Source organism: Talpa occidentalis, unplaced genomic scaffold (assembly GCF_014898055.3).
Source record: "Talpa occidentalis isolate TD23 unplaced genomic scaffold, MPIMG_talOcc4v2.1 talOcc4.5, whole genome shotgun sequence".
Taxonomy (NCBI): Eukaryota; Metazoa; Chordata; class Mammalia; order Eulipotyphla; family Talpidae; genus Talpa; species Talpa occidentalis.
The window spans coordinates 12,189,205-12,208,322 of record NW_023604861.1 but is presented as its reverse complement, the minus strand read 5'-3'; the positions used below and the strand labels follow the sequence as shown (position 1 = coordinate 12,208,322).

The window sequence follows — 19,118 nt, the reverse complement described above, 5'->3', positions numbered from 1 at the left end:
CTGAGCAACGTGTTCAACATGACTGACTCCTCTTTCATTTACAAATGTATTTTCTCTGATCCCACCCCTTGGCTTTCCTTGTCTCTCCTCTATTCCAATTCAGTATCCATTACATTTGCCCACCATCCTCTGCTGTTCTACCCTAAACCCTCTTCTCTTTAACATATCCTGTCTCTTCACCACGGCATCTGTGCCCTCGGTTACACATCAACTGGTAACATAGACTCAAATCAATTTCCCAAACTCTTTTGAGACATAAATTTGTTTATCCAATTTTTTAGTGTGCATCCCTGCTTAATTATTTTAGACCTTAAAACTCAGCTTGTGTAAAACAAACATGAGGCCTCATCATCCAGCCTGCTCCTTCTGAGTCCTTTTTCATCAGTGAATTTTTCTATCAACTAACTATTCCACGCCTAAGTAGTCACTGAAGACAGTAACTTCTTTTCAATCTTATATTCAACCCTCTACCATGTACCATCAGTTTTACCTTCAGAGACATGTTTTAGTTCTCCTGGGTATTGTTTTTTTTTTTATTTTTCCACTTTTTTCCTTATATGCTCTGCTACCTCTAACTCCATATAAGCAGCATCTTCCAGAGGCATCTTGTTCCCAGTATTTGAAACCCATTTGTTACCTCTCACTCTCACCTCCTGGCTGACAGTGCATCTGTGCCAAGATGCGAATCTGATCCTATTACCCTTACTTACACCCCGTTAGCTGCCTCCCACTAACATGAGGAGAAATGTTGAGTCATTAACAAGAGCCATAAAGCCCTTCATTACCTAACATCCACCGCCCCCGCCCCCCATGCTGTCTCAAGCGTAAGGTCACCGCCATGCTAAATTTCTTCCAGTTCCCAAAATACCATGTCACCCCTTTCTCTTCTCTGGACCCTTTTGTGTATTTTTTCCTTCTACCTAGAAAACATTTTTTCCTCCTTTGCAACTCACATTGGAAAACAGAAAGTAATTGTCCGTAAGGCCTTTTGAGGAATTTCTCTGTATAAGGCCTTATTCAAGGCATTTTATATCTATCAACTACTTTAATTCTTATCATGATTATCAGTATTTAGTAAGGAGGAATGTGAGAAGGAACTGCTCAAATTAGTAAAGTGGTCACTGGCAGAGCCAGCATTTGATTGTCGGCAGCAGAGCCACAGTCTTGAGACTGTTGTCCAGAAGGCAAAACTCTTGTGACACATCCTCTTGTGACTCATTGTACGTCTGCCTCGCCTGGCACCAGACTTGCCATGTCCCTCCCATGCACGTGACATCGTGCCTTCTTCTCCCACTACCAAAGCACTTTCATTTTAAATCTTTGCATGTTAGCTATCTCTCCTGCCAGACTACAGAGTGCCCTGAGCAGGAATCACTGTTATTAAAGGAAAGAAAGAATGAATAAGCAAATGGGAACTATTAACTCTCAACATCCATTTCTTATTTGTTGAAGATTTCTGGGACTTCTGGCAAAGGCTTTTGTCCATTTTGCCTGTCCTTCCTTTCAACACTTTGTGAAATTAGTATTATGGAGGCATTTCCTCTTAAGCACAGCCAATTCAGAATCATCTGTATACTTCTCAAGGCAACACATTGTGCTCGACATTTCCAACAAGTAAGAAATGGTCTCGTCTCTTCTTGCTCTACACCTGGCCATGCTCATTCAACGGCGGGAAGCATCTCCCGGACGCAGCAAGCAGCTGGTGCAGCGGATGTTGAGGCCCAGATTTTCCTCTATCCTCACAATGCTGTCTTATTATCTGCCCTAGAATGCATTTTTTCCATAAACCATATTTTAAAAGTTTGTCAGTATCCCCATGCTGGCTCACAAGCACATTTTATCGAAATATTGAAGTTTTAAAATAAAATGGCCAAACAGCATTGCTGTAAGTGAAGAGCTCTCTGTGGCCAAATAGAGTTTTGTATTTCCTCTAAGTGCTGAACGCTGTCTCCTCTCTCTCTCCCTTTCCCACACACTCAAATGTTAACTTTTGTTTTCTCCTGGGACTCTAGCGACCATCTTTAATATCCTTCCCTGTAGCAAAATTAATGCTCACGGAATAGCATCTAATTGTGAATTGAGAAGCTTTATGTATTGTATTTCACAGGGTGCCCACAGGTTTTTAAAACATGGGAAAGAAAAAATTGGAATTTACATGATTACCAGGGAGATGTAATTACAGAAATCACATAGGCTTTGGAGCTAGCGTGGTCAATCCTGGGTGGCTTTAGCCCAGTTATTCAGGCTCTTGTTTTCTGCAAAATATGATGCATTATCTTATGGAATTATTACAAGGAGCCAATTAGATAAGTGACATAAAGTATGGGAAAAGTTTGATTGATACTTATTTTATTCATGCTATAATAGTATCAATTGCCATGCAAAATTCATGGAATAAAATGACCCTGATAAGTAACATTTATTTAGCACTGAGTAGATGCAGCCTTGCGCCACACACTCATTTTTAATACATCCACTCTCCAAAGCTGCTCTGTGGGGTGAGGAGTAACATTATTCCCATTTTATCAATAAAGAAAATGGCACATGGGATGGTAAAGTGATGGAACATCTAACGTTGTTAACCTTGATATTGATGAACAATGAGGTAGTTGGGGCCAACAGGAAATCTAAGGTGACAAACAAGCAATTCAACTGAAATGTAACTGACTCCACAGTGATTTTGAATGTGCCATGAATGTGAAACTGAACTACGAGGGCAGAAGTAAAAGGAAGATATTTAAAGATGCCGCTGCAGGTTCCCAGGGGATAGTATCATACACTTGAATAAAATACTCAGTGGGATCAGAGCAGAAAGAGGAAGAAAAACTCCTGTGTTTTCAGTTGCAAAGAGTAAAACATCAATCATTGACAAGTTGAGTTGTCCTTAAACTTTGCAAAGAAGCAGAAATTTCAAAAGCAGAACAAAGCTCTGTGAGATCCTATCTTGGGTTTTGTGATGGTGGCTACTTTTTGGCTCCCAGTCAAAATCAACCTGAAGACTTTTCTTTTTTTTTTTTTCTCATTAAATATTAAGGTCAGTCTCAGTGCTATCACTGCTGGGGCCTGAGTTCGATCCCCAACCAGGGAACTAACCCCCATATGGGGCATCAGACCTCTCCTGTCTCACCTGCTGCTCCCCTCAGCAGTGTATTTCAGTAGATGTGCCTGTTCTGTTCCCCAATGTCTCTGGTGAATCCTCTCACCCCCTCATACCTGTGGAGTACACCCCGATTCCAAGTAAAAAAAAAATATTATGTGAAGAGAATCTAGGTTCTTTGTAGTGAATGTGTATAAACAGATCACAAGCATGCCACAAAAGATACTAGAACCAGCCCTCTTGGTATCTTTTCCCACTAAAAGGTTAAAGAAGACCAGAGTTGATAAAAGGATAGAAATGAGCACCAGATGGAAACAACTATGTATTTTTCACTCTCAAATTAAACTGTCAAATCAAAAATGTTGCAGTCACTTAAATTGAGAAGAATTAATATATTCCCATTAAATGTAGGTGAATTGGGAGCATAGGAAAAATAGCTACAACAACCATCCCCATCAGAAATAAAGTTTCACCAGCTGTGTAAATAAAGCATGCTTTCCAAATATCAGTATCTATATACAATTTTACTTTTAATGAAATAATATGTAAGAAATGACTTGGAAAATACAAAATAGTGGACAAATACCAATTATTGTAATTCTATGGATTCAGTTGCATTTTATAATTATTGTTTAATGGCAATAAAAGATAATATGCCTAGAAAATTATATTAAAACTCAAATGACCATAGGAAGAAATTATCCCGGAAGGATTTAAATACCATGGGATGTTTCTGCCATGTTCATTACATCACTTTAGTAGTGTTAAAGAACTTAACAATACAGAAATATACTAAAACAAAATCATCTTTAAGTATGTGAATATGACAAAAAAAACCAGTGATACTGAAACACTCATTTTTAAAATATATAACATACCATTCTTAACTACTAGCAGCTATTAAAAACTTGCAATGACCTCTAGTGATCAACTATGCAGAGAACGCAAAACTGAGTTACTAAAGCCATCATATGTGAGAAAGTATTCTGGGTTCATATTTTATCCTATTCAAACATCACCTAAATACGCAGACCCAAGTTTATGTCTCTCTACAAATTCCTCTATATTTCTTTATATGGCAATGTCATCACTATACCAACTCCATTTTCATGAATTGGCATTAGCTTCTTTTTTTTTTTTTTGCTTTTCATTTTTTCTTAAAATTTCTGTGTGGGGCCTCCCCTGGTGGCACAGCGGTAGAGTGCTGGGCTGCGAGGCTGCCCAAAGCCTCTGCAGCCCGGTTCGTTCCCCGTCCACCGGCACGGGTCCCACACACACAAAAAAAAAATTCTGTGTGATTCTGCCATTCTCCCTGTATGGAGACCTTTGTACTCTATTTTCCTTCCATCAGAACTGCACTAGTAGGTCCTGCCTGCAGATGACCTTAGCATTGCCCTCCTAATGTCCTTAAAGTTGTCAATTCTATATTATGAAGCTTCTGTTGCTTGCTAAAAATCCTGTTTATTCCCCTGCTTCCATTCCTTTTATCTTTTTCCATTAGTCTAGGCCACCCTAGTTCAACCCACCTCCCAGTAAAATTCTTCATCCCTGTGTGCAAATCACTCCCTTCCTAGGGAAAGCCTCTTCTCACTGTCCTACAGACTTGACATTTTCCTAAGATGACCCCTTAGGTCAAGTCCACATTTCAAAGCCCAGCTCTGCTCATTTCTGCTCTGAGGACTGCAAAGGGCCAGAAGTGACTTCCCATCGAGCTCCCGCTTCCTCCAGCTCCTATAAGACAACTTTCTGCTCTTGTTTGCTGTAGGCCCATCAGGCTAGCTACCTGTAATATAAGCTTCCTAGTGAATAACATAACCCATGGTACCTGGAACATATGAGGTACTCAAAAAATTCTGTTTAATGGAAGGGGAATAGGATAGATAATAAAGGAAGAAAGGGCAGGCACTATCATCCTGTCTTTATAACCAAAATTTCTTTTCCAATATATATTAGTGCATCAGTGAAGTGAATGCTGTAATTTTAAATCAATGTCTTATTTTAATAGAAAATAGACAGTAGGACATTTCATGATTTATGGTGCATATAAATTTACATTAAGTTTTTAAGGACACTGAAGTTATTCTGAGAACTTTACATGTGCTAAAGTATACGTAATCCACCAATGGGGGAGAAAAGTGGAACAAAATAATTTTGATCTCTTAAAAGCAATGCAAACGTAACTGATGTGATGCATGTTATGGACGATAGAGGGTCACTTTCACAACACTAGTGGACATTTCCCTAAAGTATTAAAGTGCCAAAATAGCCCCAAATTACATTAGCTATATATCACTGTATATGCTATGTAACATGAATTATACATTTGTCACGTAACATGTAACCTTGAAGTGGTATGCATATTTTAGGTAGACTAGTCTTCTAAAAAATATGTCTATCAAAATTTTATGTATTTAGCTAGTTAATTCTTTTCACTTTTATCCTAATTCTCCTCAATTTTATATTATGCTTATTTATAGTCATTCATTGTTCTTTATATGTCATTGTAAAATGTATAGCAATATAACGCGCATGTTATTTTCATAGACATAATGGCATTATGCTACAGATCTCATTCTTTTTCATACCTTTTTCACTCAGTGCTGTATTTTCATACTTATTCATGATGCTGCAATTTCATAAGATCTATTGATTCTGAAAACAGCATATTTTTCTTTGGAATACATTTCCATTTCTTACCTATCCATTTCCTAATGATAGGTTCCCAGAGAGCTTGCATCTTTCCAGGACAAACAATGCCATGTGAGAATCCTCACACCTACCCCCTGTAGAATACAGACTTCTAAGATAACCTTCAAAGACCAATGTGTGCCCCGGTGGCATCCTCCCATGAGTATAATATGAGTGGGACCTATGAACATCATGGGATTTCACTTTGGGGATTATATAGTGGAGGGATTTTCTATATGTAGTTAAGGTCCCAAATCAGTTGCTTTTATTTATTTATTGGTGATCAATAGGGAGATTTTCCTGGGTCAGCTTGACTTAAAGGATAAAGGTCCTTAAAGAAAGGATTTGGTCCTTCCTGAAGAGAATTTGTCCAAGTAGACATGAATTCTATAGCTTTGTTTGAATTCTTCAAATACATCCATGATCTTGGGGAAATACCTGAGTCTCAGAGGAGGCAATAGTCCTAGACAACATCTAACTTATAGCCTATGGGACCCTAAGTTTCCCACAGCAGCTATAAGCAATGACCCCAACAAAGCCAGACCCAGACTATAGACCCATATAAACTGTGATACAATAAATGTGTTGTTGGATACTACCCAGGTTCTGGGAATTTGTTCCATAATAGAATGCTAATAATATTAGACATGCTTGAGACTCTTCTTAGCATGGATCCCAAGGGACAGAATTTTGGTGTCCTTAGATACCTTTATGCTTAATTTGATGATCAGAATACGAGGGGCCCTATATTCTAATATCCCTGCTTATAATTTAATTTTTGCCATCCTCAGAGGTATAAAAATCTATCTCATTCATATTGTGTTTCTCATATTACTGTGAGTATTTTAGGGCAATTTTTGCTTCCTTAATGTCATTATTTTGATGCATCTTTTGCCATTTATCTATAAGGCTAATTTTTATTGTTTCTAATATAGTTTTTTAAATATGCAAATTCTTATTAGTCCTAATATTTTCAGATATATTCCCATCTTCTATCTCTGAATATTTACAGGTTAACTTATTACAGTAAATCCTTTCAATTTCATCAAATGTATTGATATTTTTCTTCAAAGTTTGAAAATTATAATTACAGTAATAAAGCTGACCACTTGAGTACATGTCTGTAGACACCCAGTAAGTCTAAGAGATAGAAGGGTGAAACTTCTGGGTCCCTGGCTAATAGAGGGAGGGTAATGACTTCCAGTGGCTGTCTTATAGCCCCCTCAGGGTCTAATCCATCTAAAAATTACATAGTGGGAGACAGGAAGGAGGCAGAAATCAAATTAGAAAGCAGACACAAGATGAATTCAAAGACTTGGGTAGACTGTAGTAGCATCTGAGCTTCAGAGTGGGATTTAGCAACCCAACAGCAACCTCTCAAGACATGATCACTAAAGGACTTTTACATTCCTGTATCTACCTTTTAACATGCCAGCAACTAATACTGGAGGATTTGGAATCAGAATTCTCAGATTATGTAGCAAAAGTATCTCTGGTCACCACTAATTGCTGTTCATGAGGTAAAGGAAGAAGATCATGACCCAGAAGGAAAGCTCCCAACCTTCTAGTCTGAAAGATGTTGGTAAATGCTGACAAAGGCATAGGAGGTCAGGTGTATGTTCAAGTTTCCCAGTTCTGAGCAGCAGGAAAAAGGGGCGACACTTCAGCTATATGATTTAATGTTGAAATGAGAGGAAACAGCTAATGCAATATGAAACTCTGGGAATATATCGCTGGGTGTGTTCACCCAACTTGGGACAGAGGTCAACACAATGCATTTTCTGAAGTCATATCGCTTCCTTGCCGGCGTGGTTGAAATCTAAAGTAAGGTGCTGAGAACCCTAACGGGAAACTCAATGGAGACTCTGCAGTATTGAGTTGGAAGCTACAGGACAGACTCCAGGGCAAAAATTGCATAGGGCACAGAAATGAGATGCCTGGAGGAAGCCAGGGGGGGTCTCACAGAAACTGAACAAGGAAATACAGAGATAAGACTACAGATTCTGCCAACTATTGTCAGGTAAATAGGCACAGGAGACCTGAGGAACTAAAACACACCAGTCCTTAGACATTAACCTTTCCCTGGTGATTAGGGGAACTATAAATTTCAACCTTCAACCTAACAGGAAAATCCAAAGGAAGGAGGCAGGGGAAGCTCACATCTGCCACTAAATGTTGTTGTCCAAAAGAAACAGTGCAAGTGAACAAAAATGTTAGTCTAATGGGTTTCCTATTGCTTGTTTCTCCTCTCAAATTTTATCGATTTGCCATTTGTTTGCCTAACTAAATAATTGGGGAGTACAACTTCACCTCTCCATTTCTGTACATCATTCACTCATTCCCACCTATTTTGCAGTGCTCACAACCCTGTCAACTTCCCTCCTTATCCCATCTAGCAATCGTTATATTTTCCAAACTCCAAGAATTATCCTTGTTTTGCCAGTTTTCTTTATGTACATTCTGCAAACAAGTGAAACTATTCAATAACTATCTTTCACTCTTTGACTTATTTGTATAATCTCAAGATCTATCCATTTTGTCCCAAAAGGCACCATTTTAATTAACTGAGTAATAGTCCATTGAGTATATATTCCATCGTTTTCTTACTCATTTGTCTCTCAATGGGCATTTGGGTTGGCTTTATGGCTTGGCTATTGTGAATGCTGCTATGAACATATACTGTATAAATCTTTTCAAATTAGGCTTTTCATACTCTGAGAAAATAAATACCTAAGATGGTATTGCTGAATCATGTGGCATTTTTTATAAAGATTTATTTATTCATTTATACAAGCACTGTGTACAGTCAGAAGCACAGGAGGGTGAGAGGATTCACCAGAGCCAGAGCGGGGAACAGAACAGGCAGACTGATGAAATACACTGCTGAGGGGAGCAGCGGGCATGGCAGGAGAGGTCTGCTGTGCCATGTGGGACCCTTGCTGGTGGCAGGGGATTGAACCCACGCTGCAGAGGCTGCAGGCAGCTTCGCAGCCCAGCGCTCAACCACTGTGCCACCAGGGGAGGCCCCCCCCCCTTTTTTTGAGGACTCTCTACATGGCTTTCTATTGAAACTGCACCAAATTACACTTCTACCAAGGATGGATTAATATCCCTTTTCTGCCATGTCCTCACCAATATTTGTTATTTGCAAGAATTTTGATATAAGCTATTCTCACAGGGGTGGGGTGATATCTCATTGTAGTTTTAATTTTCATTTTTCTCATAATAAGTGATGTGAAGCATTTTTTCATGTGCCTATAGGCCATGAAAAAATGGCCTCTTTTATTTGAGAACATGTAAATTTAGCTAATATTAACTCCTTACATTACACTATGCCATTCCAGTGCCATCTGCTGGGGTCTCAGCAGGGAAGACTAAGTTGGTTACAGACAAAATAGGGAAGCTTCTCCACCACCACCACCACACCACCACCACCCCCTACACTCGCTCATCTAAATGGAAGTGTGACTTAAACATTCACACTGCTTCATGAGAATATGAGGCCATTCAAAGATTGTAACCCAGTCTGTGTTAGAAAATCATTGTTTACATTTAGTTCATTAAAATTAGCTATTCATACCAATGCCTTCTTTCATGATGTCCTTTAAATCAAACTTGAAACTTCCAGATGATTTTTTTTTACTCTATGTTGACATATTTGCCCAGTTCCATGCAAAACATCTGGCTGGCTAGCTCTGTTTGGCATTCTTTTGCAATGTTTGATGTGAGATAAGCTCAGCCCAACACTTAGAAACATCACAACATAATCTGATGCAGCTGTGAATCATTTATGCAGCTCTGGAGCCCCTGAAGTTTGCTTTGTCTTCTGACAATCTTTGTGGAGCACACAGTACAGGAGAGATCAGCCCATTTCTAACATGCTATTGCAGTGATTCTAGAGAACTGGCTGGGATTTTATAAAAATGAGTGTATTATTCCACCTTACATTCTGAGACATCCACTAAAACTTCACAAGCATGGCATTAAATTAAAATGTACCCTCAGGAGACATTCGTCCTGGCAGATGTACTAGAAAGAGTCACCTCCCCAGTTAGTCAGGCAAACGAAGTGAGAAACAGAAACAGATGTAAATATACATCTAGAAAAAGCACCTCAGTCATGCCCAGAAGAGACTATATATATATATATATATATATATATATATATATATACACACACACACGCGCGCGCGCGCGTACCCAGAATGTATGTCTACAAGACTGAACGAGAATCATCACATAGTCAGGACAAATTTTCTGAAACAGGGATCATTTTTTGTAAATGTCTGATATAGGCGAAAAATGTGATTTTAGAAGGTGAGTTTGGACACATATGACAAGTTATCACCAAGATGCCAGCTCCACAAACATCATAGAGTATTGTTTCAATTTGGCATACTTATTTAAATGGAATTTTTATTTCAGAAGATGGTCAGACTGATGATAGAAGTATAGGATTATTTACATCCTTTTGACTTGACTGCATGTGGAGTAACATCTCAAGTTAATTATTATATTTTGCTTTGCCAGAGTTTGGTTCAACAGAACAATCGTCATAGGACAACACCCTGAGGTCATAGCTTCCTATGAGTCAAATCAAAGTAGAGTTTTCAGTAGGGATTTTAATCTTATATTTTCATCTATTGCTACCACATGTACAAAATCTCTTTGAAAATGACTCAAATATAAAATACAAATATAAAAATTCATATATAAAACATGACAAAGCTTTAGATTCTGAGTGGCTGCCTCTTAAAGTTGCCTAACATTAGAATTCAGTCTCTAGTTTTTGCCATTTTTTTATGTGTTCCTCAATATTTTTGAAATAAATTATTAAGGAAAAAAGATTAAAGTGAAAAAAGATTGATGCACACTATAGAAGAAGACTTTTGGTGTTTTTTCATTTTTTTGTTTCCCAGTGGCATATGCAATTTATACTATGTAAAATCTGTCAAATTAATTTTCAAAATCTTCACCTATTTTTATGTACTGCTTCTAATGCAAGTTATTAGGCTCATCCCAAGAAATAAAGGTTAAGAGTCATTCAGGCACTTGGAGGTGTTAAGTTTAATATCAAAGACAAGTCAAGAAAATTCAAACTGAGGCTCTCATGATCTCATAGCTTCCAGAAAGCCATTGTTTCTGATTGAAAATGCAACTGCCACTCCATATTTGATTAATGATGTGTGCTTGTGTAAATGTCCTTGGCTATGTCATAGTTCCTATTTTATGTCTTAAGTCAGATTAATCATTTTCCATATTTCTTTTTCCATGTTTCATGTCTAGCATAAGATTGGGCTACGTAAGCCAAAAATAAATTGAAATAGGATGTGCTGGAAATGTTTGATGCATATCCTTTTGAGTCCTACAATATTCACTTCATGATATCCTTTTACATTTCCATGCTTTTTTCTTACAGGAGAGCTCAGAGCATTGGTTTGCATTATTATCCAGTTAAAGTCATAGCTCAATGGCCTACTTAAAGATGTTTCTGAATATACTACCTCAAAACAGACTTACCAGAATGCTACACAGCTTTTATATCTGTTTTATTTCCAGAATGGGCTATCATGTAAAATAAGCCCCATTCAGAAATACAAATCTATATTTAAACATATGTTTAGCGAACTACCTTTTAATTCTGAAATCATTTTGCATGTTATGAGACTTGAAAGAACTTTTTACCATCACTATAAAGGTGTTGAAGGTGTTTCTTTTTTTAATTGAGAATTAGAAGAAACCACCATTCGCATACAATTTCTTTTCAGCTACATTTGACTAGCTAGATTATGGGAGGAAAAAACACTAAATATACAAATATCGCACGAGTTTTTAGATTATGACATAGTAAAACACTTAAATTTCCCAGATACTAACTACAAATAGTGTTAAAGTATGGTTATTAATTTTTAGGATAAATTGAGAAAGTGTTCTGTCAAAAAAAGTGGGACATATTTAACTTGGAGAAAGAAAACCTCTCTTTTTATTTTTAAATAAGAGTTTTCTGTTTTAGAGCAGTAGTACTTGGCTGTTTCAAAGTAGATCTGTTTGATTGCAAATCCAAAGAAAATGTTCTGAGAACAGTGTACTTGTTTGCTCTAGGTTTAGAACTTGATGTAAGCCTCATTTGGTTGGTGAAAGCATACTTTCACAAAGATTTCATGTTCGTAAATAACACCAGGAAATGATCCTAGTGAGAAAATTATACAAAGTCGTATTCATGGCTAAGTTTGGCTTGAATCAATAAAGTGATAAAATTAAAGTTCTCTTACTGTGTATTAGGTGCACACATTTCACTTGCCCTAGATTAAGGGGACACACCATTCTTGCACTTAAGAGATCTACTTTAATAACTCAAGAAGCATTTTGTACTACTTTAATTTTTTGTACTTTCATATTATTTTGAGATTGTTTATTCATATAGGTCATTTTATGCCTTAAAATTGCATTATAAGCTCCTCACCATTTCTAGACTGGGAGCTCAGAATCATCCTCTTATTGGCCTTTGTATTCAAAGAAATGATCAGGATCACCAGAAAGTTCTAGAGACTTATTAAGTGAGGTTAGCAGTTTTTATATGGAGAAGTCGTAGAGATGAAAATTGTGTTAGTTGGGATTCTGAATAACAAAAAAAAAAAAAAACAAAAAAAAACAAACCACACACTAAAACCAATAGGGATTACTGATTCAAGAAATTGAAAAGTCCCCGAGTCTTTCTGAGTTCAGGTTTGTCTGGCTACAAGAGTCCCAGTGATGTTATCTGAGCTCTCTGTATTTCTAAGATGTGATTTCTCTTTGCCTGTTCATCTCTCTGCACTAACAAGATAGACAAAAGTAGGTACCTTATTACCTTTACAGCTGAGATGCAAAAGGTAATTGTGATTGTCCTTTTGAGATCTGAAGCAGACAGTCCTGATGAGTACTGGTTTGGCATTGCTTGAAATGTGTCCCCATTCCTAAAGTATTCACCGCCAGCTAGATTGGCTGAGCAACAATATACACGCTTTTTTATTTTTTTTAAGATTTAATTTTATTTACTTATGCATATAAGAACTGGGGTATAGGCCAGAGATGCTGGGGGTGAGAGGGTTCAACAGAGATATAGTGAGGCGCAGAACGGGTGGACCCACAGAAATATACAGCTGAGGGGAGCAGTGGGTGAGACAGGAGAGGTCTGCTGTGCCATGTGGGTTAGCTCCCTGACTGGAGATCAAACTCTGGCCTTAGAAGTGATAGCACTGAGGCGTAACCCCTAGGCCACCAAGGAGGCCCAACAATATACATTTTTTACTGAAGTAAGTGTAGGAATTACCCATGCTATTCTGTTGCTGTTGTTTTCAATGAGGAAACTTAAGCTTGGGAAGCAAATGATTTAACAAATATCACACATTGTTAGTAGCAGAGTTAGATATTGCTACAATAATTTTTATGAGTAAGTTAGCAAAATAAGTTAAAGAAGAACTATGGAATTAGCTCCTTAGTGTTTGTTTATCTGCCTTTATCTGTCTCACATATTTAACACATTAACAAAGTTAAACAGAGTTCAATTGACTTCATCATCAAGGATCAACTTGGCATTTATCTGCATGTATTTAAATCACCATTCTTGTCTTTGGCATTTATGTGGGCATAAACCAAGTTATTAGCCCTAAATTTTAAAAAACAAATTACCAACTCAGCAGAATAATTTTCCAATTTGTTCCAGAATGTATTTCCTGGAGATTATTGAAAGAAAAATGTTTGTACTTGTATTTTTTAACAGACTTGCCATCACAGGGCGGGATAATTTAGGTACCCAATATTTTAATGAATTTATTTACCCTAGCTAAAATCCATACTTTTTTTTTTTTTTTTTTTGGTGGGACCCTCGCCGGCGGGCTACAGAGGCTGCGGGCAGCCTTGCAGCCCAGCGCTCAACCACTGCGCCACAAGGGGAGGCCCTAAAAATCCATAGTTCTTACTACAGGCTAGGAAGTTCAACACATTTTAGTTTAATTGCTGTTCACTGTTTTGCCACTCCCTAAACTCTCCCCCACCCAGTCCGAACTAGTCCTGAGTTGAGGGGTCAAAAATACCCACACTATACTACAGTGAGATGCATTAACAATGAAATACAGGCAAGTGGGAAAGGAAATGTAGATACGAACTGATGAAACAATGTAGTCCTTTGAAATCTATAATCTTTGAGAAAGCAGGCTAGATATTTGAATTTGCGCTTTCCAGAAGCCAACAGAAAGAGGGAAACTAAATCCGTTCTATAACTCATGGTATCTGCACAAGCAAAAACAAATCAATTGTTTAGTAATCACATCATCGTGAGTACTGCTGAAGCCAGAGAAATGATTACTAAAACAGGGGAACATAATCCTCCCAGAAAATGAGATGATATGTAAGAGAGAGCATGTCATCCCAGTAGATTTTAGAAAAAGTAATTGAAGATGGATCTGCCATAAGACCCAGGAATGCCACTCCTCAGCATATAACCCAAAATTCAAAAACACTCATTCAAAAGGAAATCTGAACTTCCGTGTTTGTTGCAGCACTATTTTCAATACCCAAGCAATGGCCAATGCACCTAAATGCCCCCTAAGGAGATGAGTGTCTCGAGAAGCTGTGGCCTATATACACAAGGACCATTACTCAGTGAGCAAGTAAGATAAACATGTGTAGCAACATGGAGCTGGATGGGACATTACTAAGTGAAGTCAATCAGAAGGAGAAAAACAGCAGATGGTGTTACTTATGCAGAATACAGGGTCAGATTAAGACAAGCTTAAAAATTAAAACTTGAAGGCCTCCCTGGTGGCCTAGGGGTTAAGTGTCAGTTCTATCATCTCAATGACTTGAGTGTGATCCCCCTCCAGGGAGCTGACCCACGTGGCACAGCAGACATCTCTCCCCTGCCCTCCGCTGCTCCCCTCAGCACTGTATTTCAGTGGATCTGCCTGTTCTGCTCCTCACTCTGTCTCTGGTGAATCCTCTCACTCTCAGCACCTCTGACCTGCACTCTAGTTCTTCTCTGCAAAAATAGATGCAATTTAAAAAAAAAATAATAAACCTGACAGCTGACTATAGAACTGAAGCGTGGGGGGAAGGGATGGGTGGAGAACAAATAAGGAGGGCACAATGGACTCTGGTGGTGGATGAGGGTGATTTGGTGGCGTGTAACTGTAGTAACTATGCTTGAATGGAGAGACAGTCTACTTCTCAAATACCAACAATAGTGTAAGCCAATATTACCTCAATTAAAAAAGTAAAGGAAACGTAATTGATGTAGAATCAGAACATTGTGATTCAAATACCTGATCCTGTGATTATATGGCTAGCCTAGGAACAGCTTTTAGAAAATCTGGATAAACAGATAATATACATTTCTTCAGTCACATATTCCTTCATTCACTCCTTCCATAGAAATATAATGATTTTCTTCCTTATTCTAAGCATGGTGAGAAACATTATACAACAAAATAGGGAAAAGTCCCTGGTCTGTCTTGAACTCAATGTTTTGGATATAATATAGACATCAAACAAATTTTTATAATACAATGTGATAAGCATGTCATTGCAGTATTTATTATGAGATACACGGTATAATGCGATATTATTGCAGAAAAGGCTAAGCCTGTTAAAAGCTGTCAGAAACAACTTCATGGGAGGTTTTGTTAGCCTGGAACCAAAAAAATAGAGGAGCAGAGGTTGAAAGTGGGGAGAGAGGCAAGATGCAGGGCTGACATAACATGCTTTGGAAGGCATGAGAAGAAATTTGGATTTCATCCTAAGACCAAAAGAAACCACTGAAGATGTCAAGTAGTAGGACAACATAAACTGAATTGAATTGCTGTAGCCTTAACTCAGAAAACCAATAAACTACATGTGATGACCAAGAGGTGTGAATGGATCCAGGGACACAAGGTAAGATTGCCAAGACTCAGTGATTGATTATAAAGCAATTGAGTTTCCATATTTGATTCATAAATTGATGTATCCAACAATCCATGATACAGAATCTGTCTCTTATTGTTAATCACCAAATTCAGATTCTACACATGGATAATTTTTTCCAGCAGTAGGGTTATTATGTTATCATTGTTTTTATAAACATATAGAAATAAAATTTTGTCAGTAATTGTGACATATACATGTTTTATTCTAATTTCACTATTGCCTTTTTTTTTTTTTAGAATTTTTTTAAGATTTATTTATTTATATAAGAACTGGGGTACAGGCCAAAGGCAAAGGAGGGTGAGGGAATTCACCAGAGAAAGAGTGGGGAGCAGTGGGTGAGACAGGAGAGGTCTGCCACGCCATGTGGGTACCTCCCTGGCTGGCCAGGAATCGAACCCGCCTGCAGAGACTGCAGACAGCTTCACAGCACCGCGCTTAACTTATTGTGCCACTGGGGAGGCCCTCTGTTGCCTTTTGGAATAATAACCTTATTTATTGTTTTGGAATAATAATCTTTTCCTTCTTAGTATGTTCCCTTCCTCCACGCAGATAAATCTTTTTATATTTTCTCCATCCTCATACAGACATTGATAGGAATCATTTTTTGTATTACAAAAATGGGAACAGGGAATCATTTTTCTGAATCTTGGTTTTCTCACCAATAAGAACCATAAGGAAATACTTCCAAGTCAACCCGGTCAGTTTCTGTCCATTATTTTTAATGGCATGGCTGCATAATAATTAGTTACTATTATTCATCGTAATTTCTAAACTATTTCCTTATTGGTAGTTTGTATCTTGTATGAGTGTGTGAGGATATAAATGTCTTTGATGTTGTCCTTATTTAATGGTTATTCCATTTCTATGAAATAATTTTCTAGAAGAGGGACTTAAATTTTTGGATATAGTTTATATATATATACACACACACAAATATGATATATAGCAGATGTACTGTGAAAATATTTTTCAAAAATCTCTAAATATTTTCATTGTAAACAATACATAATATACCTCTCCTGTATCACCAGTAAGAAGTTGTGTACCTTGAGCTACTTTTTATATTTTTTGCAAGTCTGAGTGGTGTAACATGGAATGTCACTGTAACTTCCATTTCCACTTAGAGTGATTCTGAGCATTTTATAACCACTTGATTATGCTTTTAAACATATTTCCTCTTCACATTCTGAATTTATTGAATTAATTGTTAGGGTTTTGGGTTTTTTTTTTGTTTGTTTTTTTTTGGGTTTTTTTTTGCCAAGTTGTAGGAATTAATTTTATTTGGTCATCTGTCTTCAGCACTGAAATGTTCTCAAAAGTTCTGTTTTAGACTTTAGGTTTAATTTGTGAAATAAATGTTTTAAATGGCTGCAGTCTCAAATAGAACATTTCTTTTATAGTACCCGATTTCCACATTTATAGACTATCACCTTACTTGTTACTAAATCTATGTGTTCAAGATTAACTTGCATGATTTTAATTATCTTTCATTAAAATTCACATCCACTTGAAATTTGTTTTTAAATATTATGCAAGATGGGATCCAATTTTATATTTTTCCAGATGGATACTCATTTGTTCCAGAGCTCATCATTTAAAATCCACCTTATCCCAATTAGTATAACACTGTTTTGTAATTTTAAGTTTGTTTCAACTATTTCTGGTGGCTGTGTTATATATTAATTCTCTATTTGTTTATGACAACTCCATATATATTTGGTTACAATAGCTTTACTTCAAAAAGCAAATAGTCTCCACACTTAATTTGTTTGGGGTTTTGTGTAGGGTAGCAATTGTATTCATGCATTTATTCTTCCACACAATACCAAAGAGATTAAAGAGTAACACAAAAAGACTATCATTTTAAGATGATATACATCAACTTATTTCAGACAGACAATATGAAGTTGGTCAATAGTCAATAAAGTATACATATTGTTATCCCTATATGTTTATTTTTTCTTTTTTATTTCTATATTTTTATATCATTATTCATTTTATATATAAATTTTATTTTTATATTCCCCATACAATCGCGACCCCCTTATTTTGACCCCAATCCCTCCCCACCCCCCATAGAGTGTCTCTGGTTCATAGTTGTTTGTTGATTTTGATTTTTACAGCGAAATAAGCCAGAAAGAAAAAAGAAAAATACCGGATGGTCTCACTCATAGCAGGAATCTAGAAAGCTTAAATAAGGGACCAGGAAAAAGAATAACTATCCCTATATGTTTAAATGGAAGAAATACTTAAGGTTGGGCCTTCCCAGTGGCACAGCGGGTTGAGCGCAGTGCTGTGAAGCTGTCCACAGCTTCCGTAGCGCCGGTTCGATTCCCGGCCAGCCTCGGACCAGCCCACATGGTAGACCTCTCCTGTCTCACCCGCTGCTCCCCTCAGCAGTGTGTTTCAACAGTCTGCCTGTTCTATTCGCCTCTCTGTCTCCAGTGAATCCTCTCACCCTCCCGCGACTCTGGCCTGTACCCCAGCTCTTATATAAATAAAATAAATCTTTTTTTAAAAAAAAGAAATACCTAAGGTTAATATGAATTAATGGAAATCAACATGAAGGAATGATGATAGATGATAAATCAGAACCACTAGAAGGTAAATATGGGATATCAAGAAAGAGAAAAACCTTGAGAGGAATAATTATACTACAAATTTCCCTGACAACGTCTCAACTTTTTAGAATAACTGATGGAAAATATATATTTATAAATATAAATATAAATGTATATATATTTATAAATATATATATTTTCCATCAGTTATTCTAATATATATATATATATATATATATACACATATACACACACACACACACACATACATACTGGGCACAGCCTAGGAGAGTCACCAATATCTAAAAAAAGAGAAAATCTTACAAGCTTCCAGACTGAATGTAAAATTGTTGTTCACATATAGTTAGATGGCATCAACTTCATATGTATTTCTCTAGAGTTTAGGATATAGCAAAACACCATCTGTAGGTCACTGAAAGAAAGGAAATGCACCCAAATGTATACTGAACCAAAGGGCTTAATACAGAAGCATTCAAGGAGCAAGTGAAGCCTTTATTCCCTTGTGGAATAAACTAGTAAGCAGCAGAACACACCCTCGCTGGAAAACTACACCTGGAGATCAAACACAAAAAGCATCTTTTAGAGGTCAGCAGAGAACTCCTGAGATAACTGGGGAGACTTAAGATTTCAGAGTTAAAAAACCTTGCAAAGAATAGCGGACAGATGCAGCAGCTCTTACTTGCAGAGAAGGAGAATTTGGGTGGTGATTGTGATTAGTATATACAGATATCAAATTATAATGATGTACACCTGAAACTTAGATTGATCAACCAATATTGCCCACATGAAAATTGCTTTTTAAAAAAA

At 37.1% G+C, this 19,118-nt stretch overlaps 1 protein-coding gene across 2 annotated transcripts in view; it reads left to right on the top strand.

Annotated features, from left to right (window-relative positions):
• Positions 1–19,118, top strand: part of GPC5 (glypican 5) — a 1,063,734-nt gene that overhangs the window by 1,009,019 nt on the left and 35,597 nt on the right. The gene's annotated exons all lie outside the window — the stretch shown is intronic.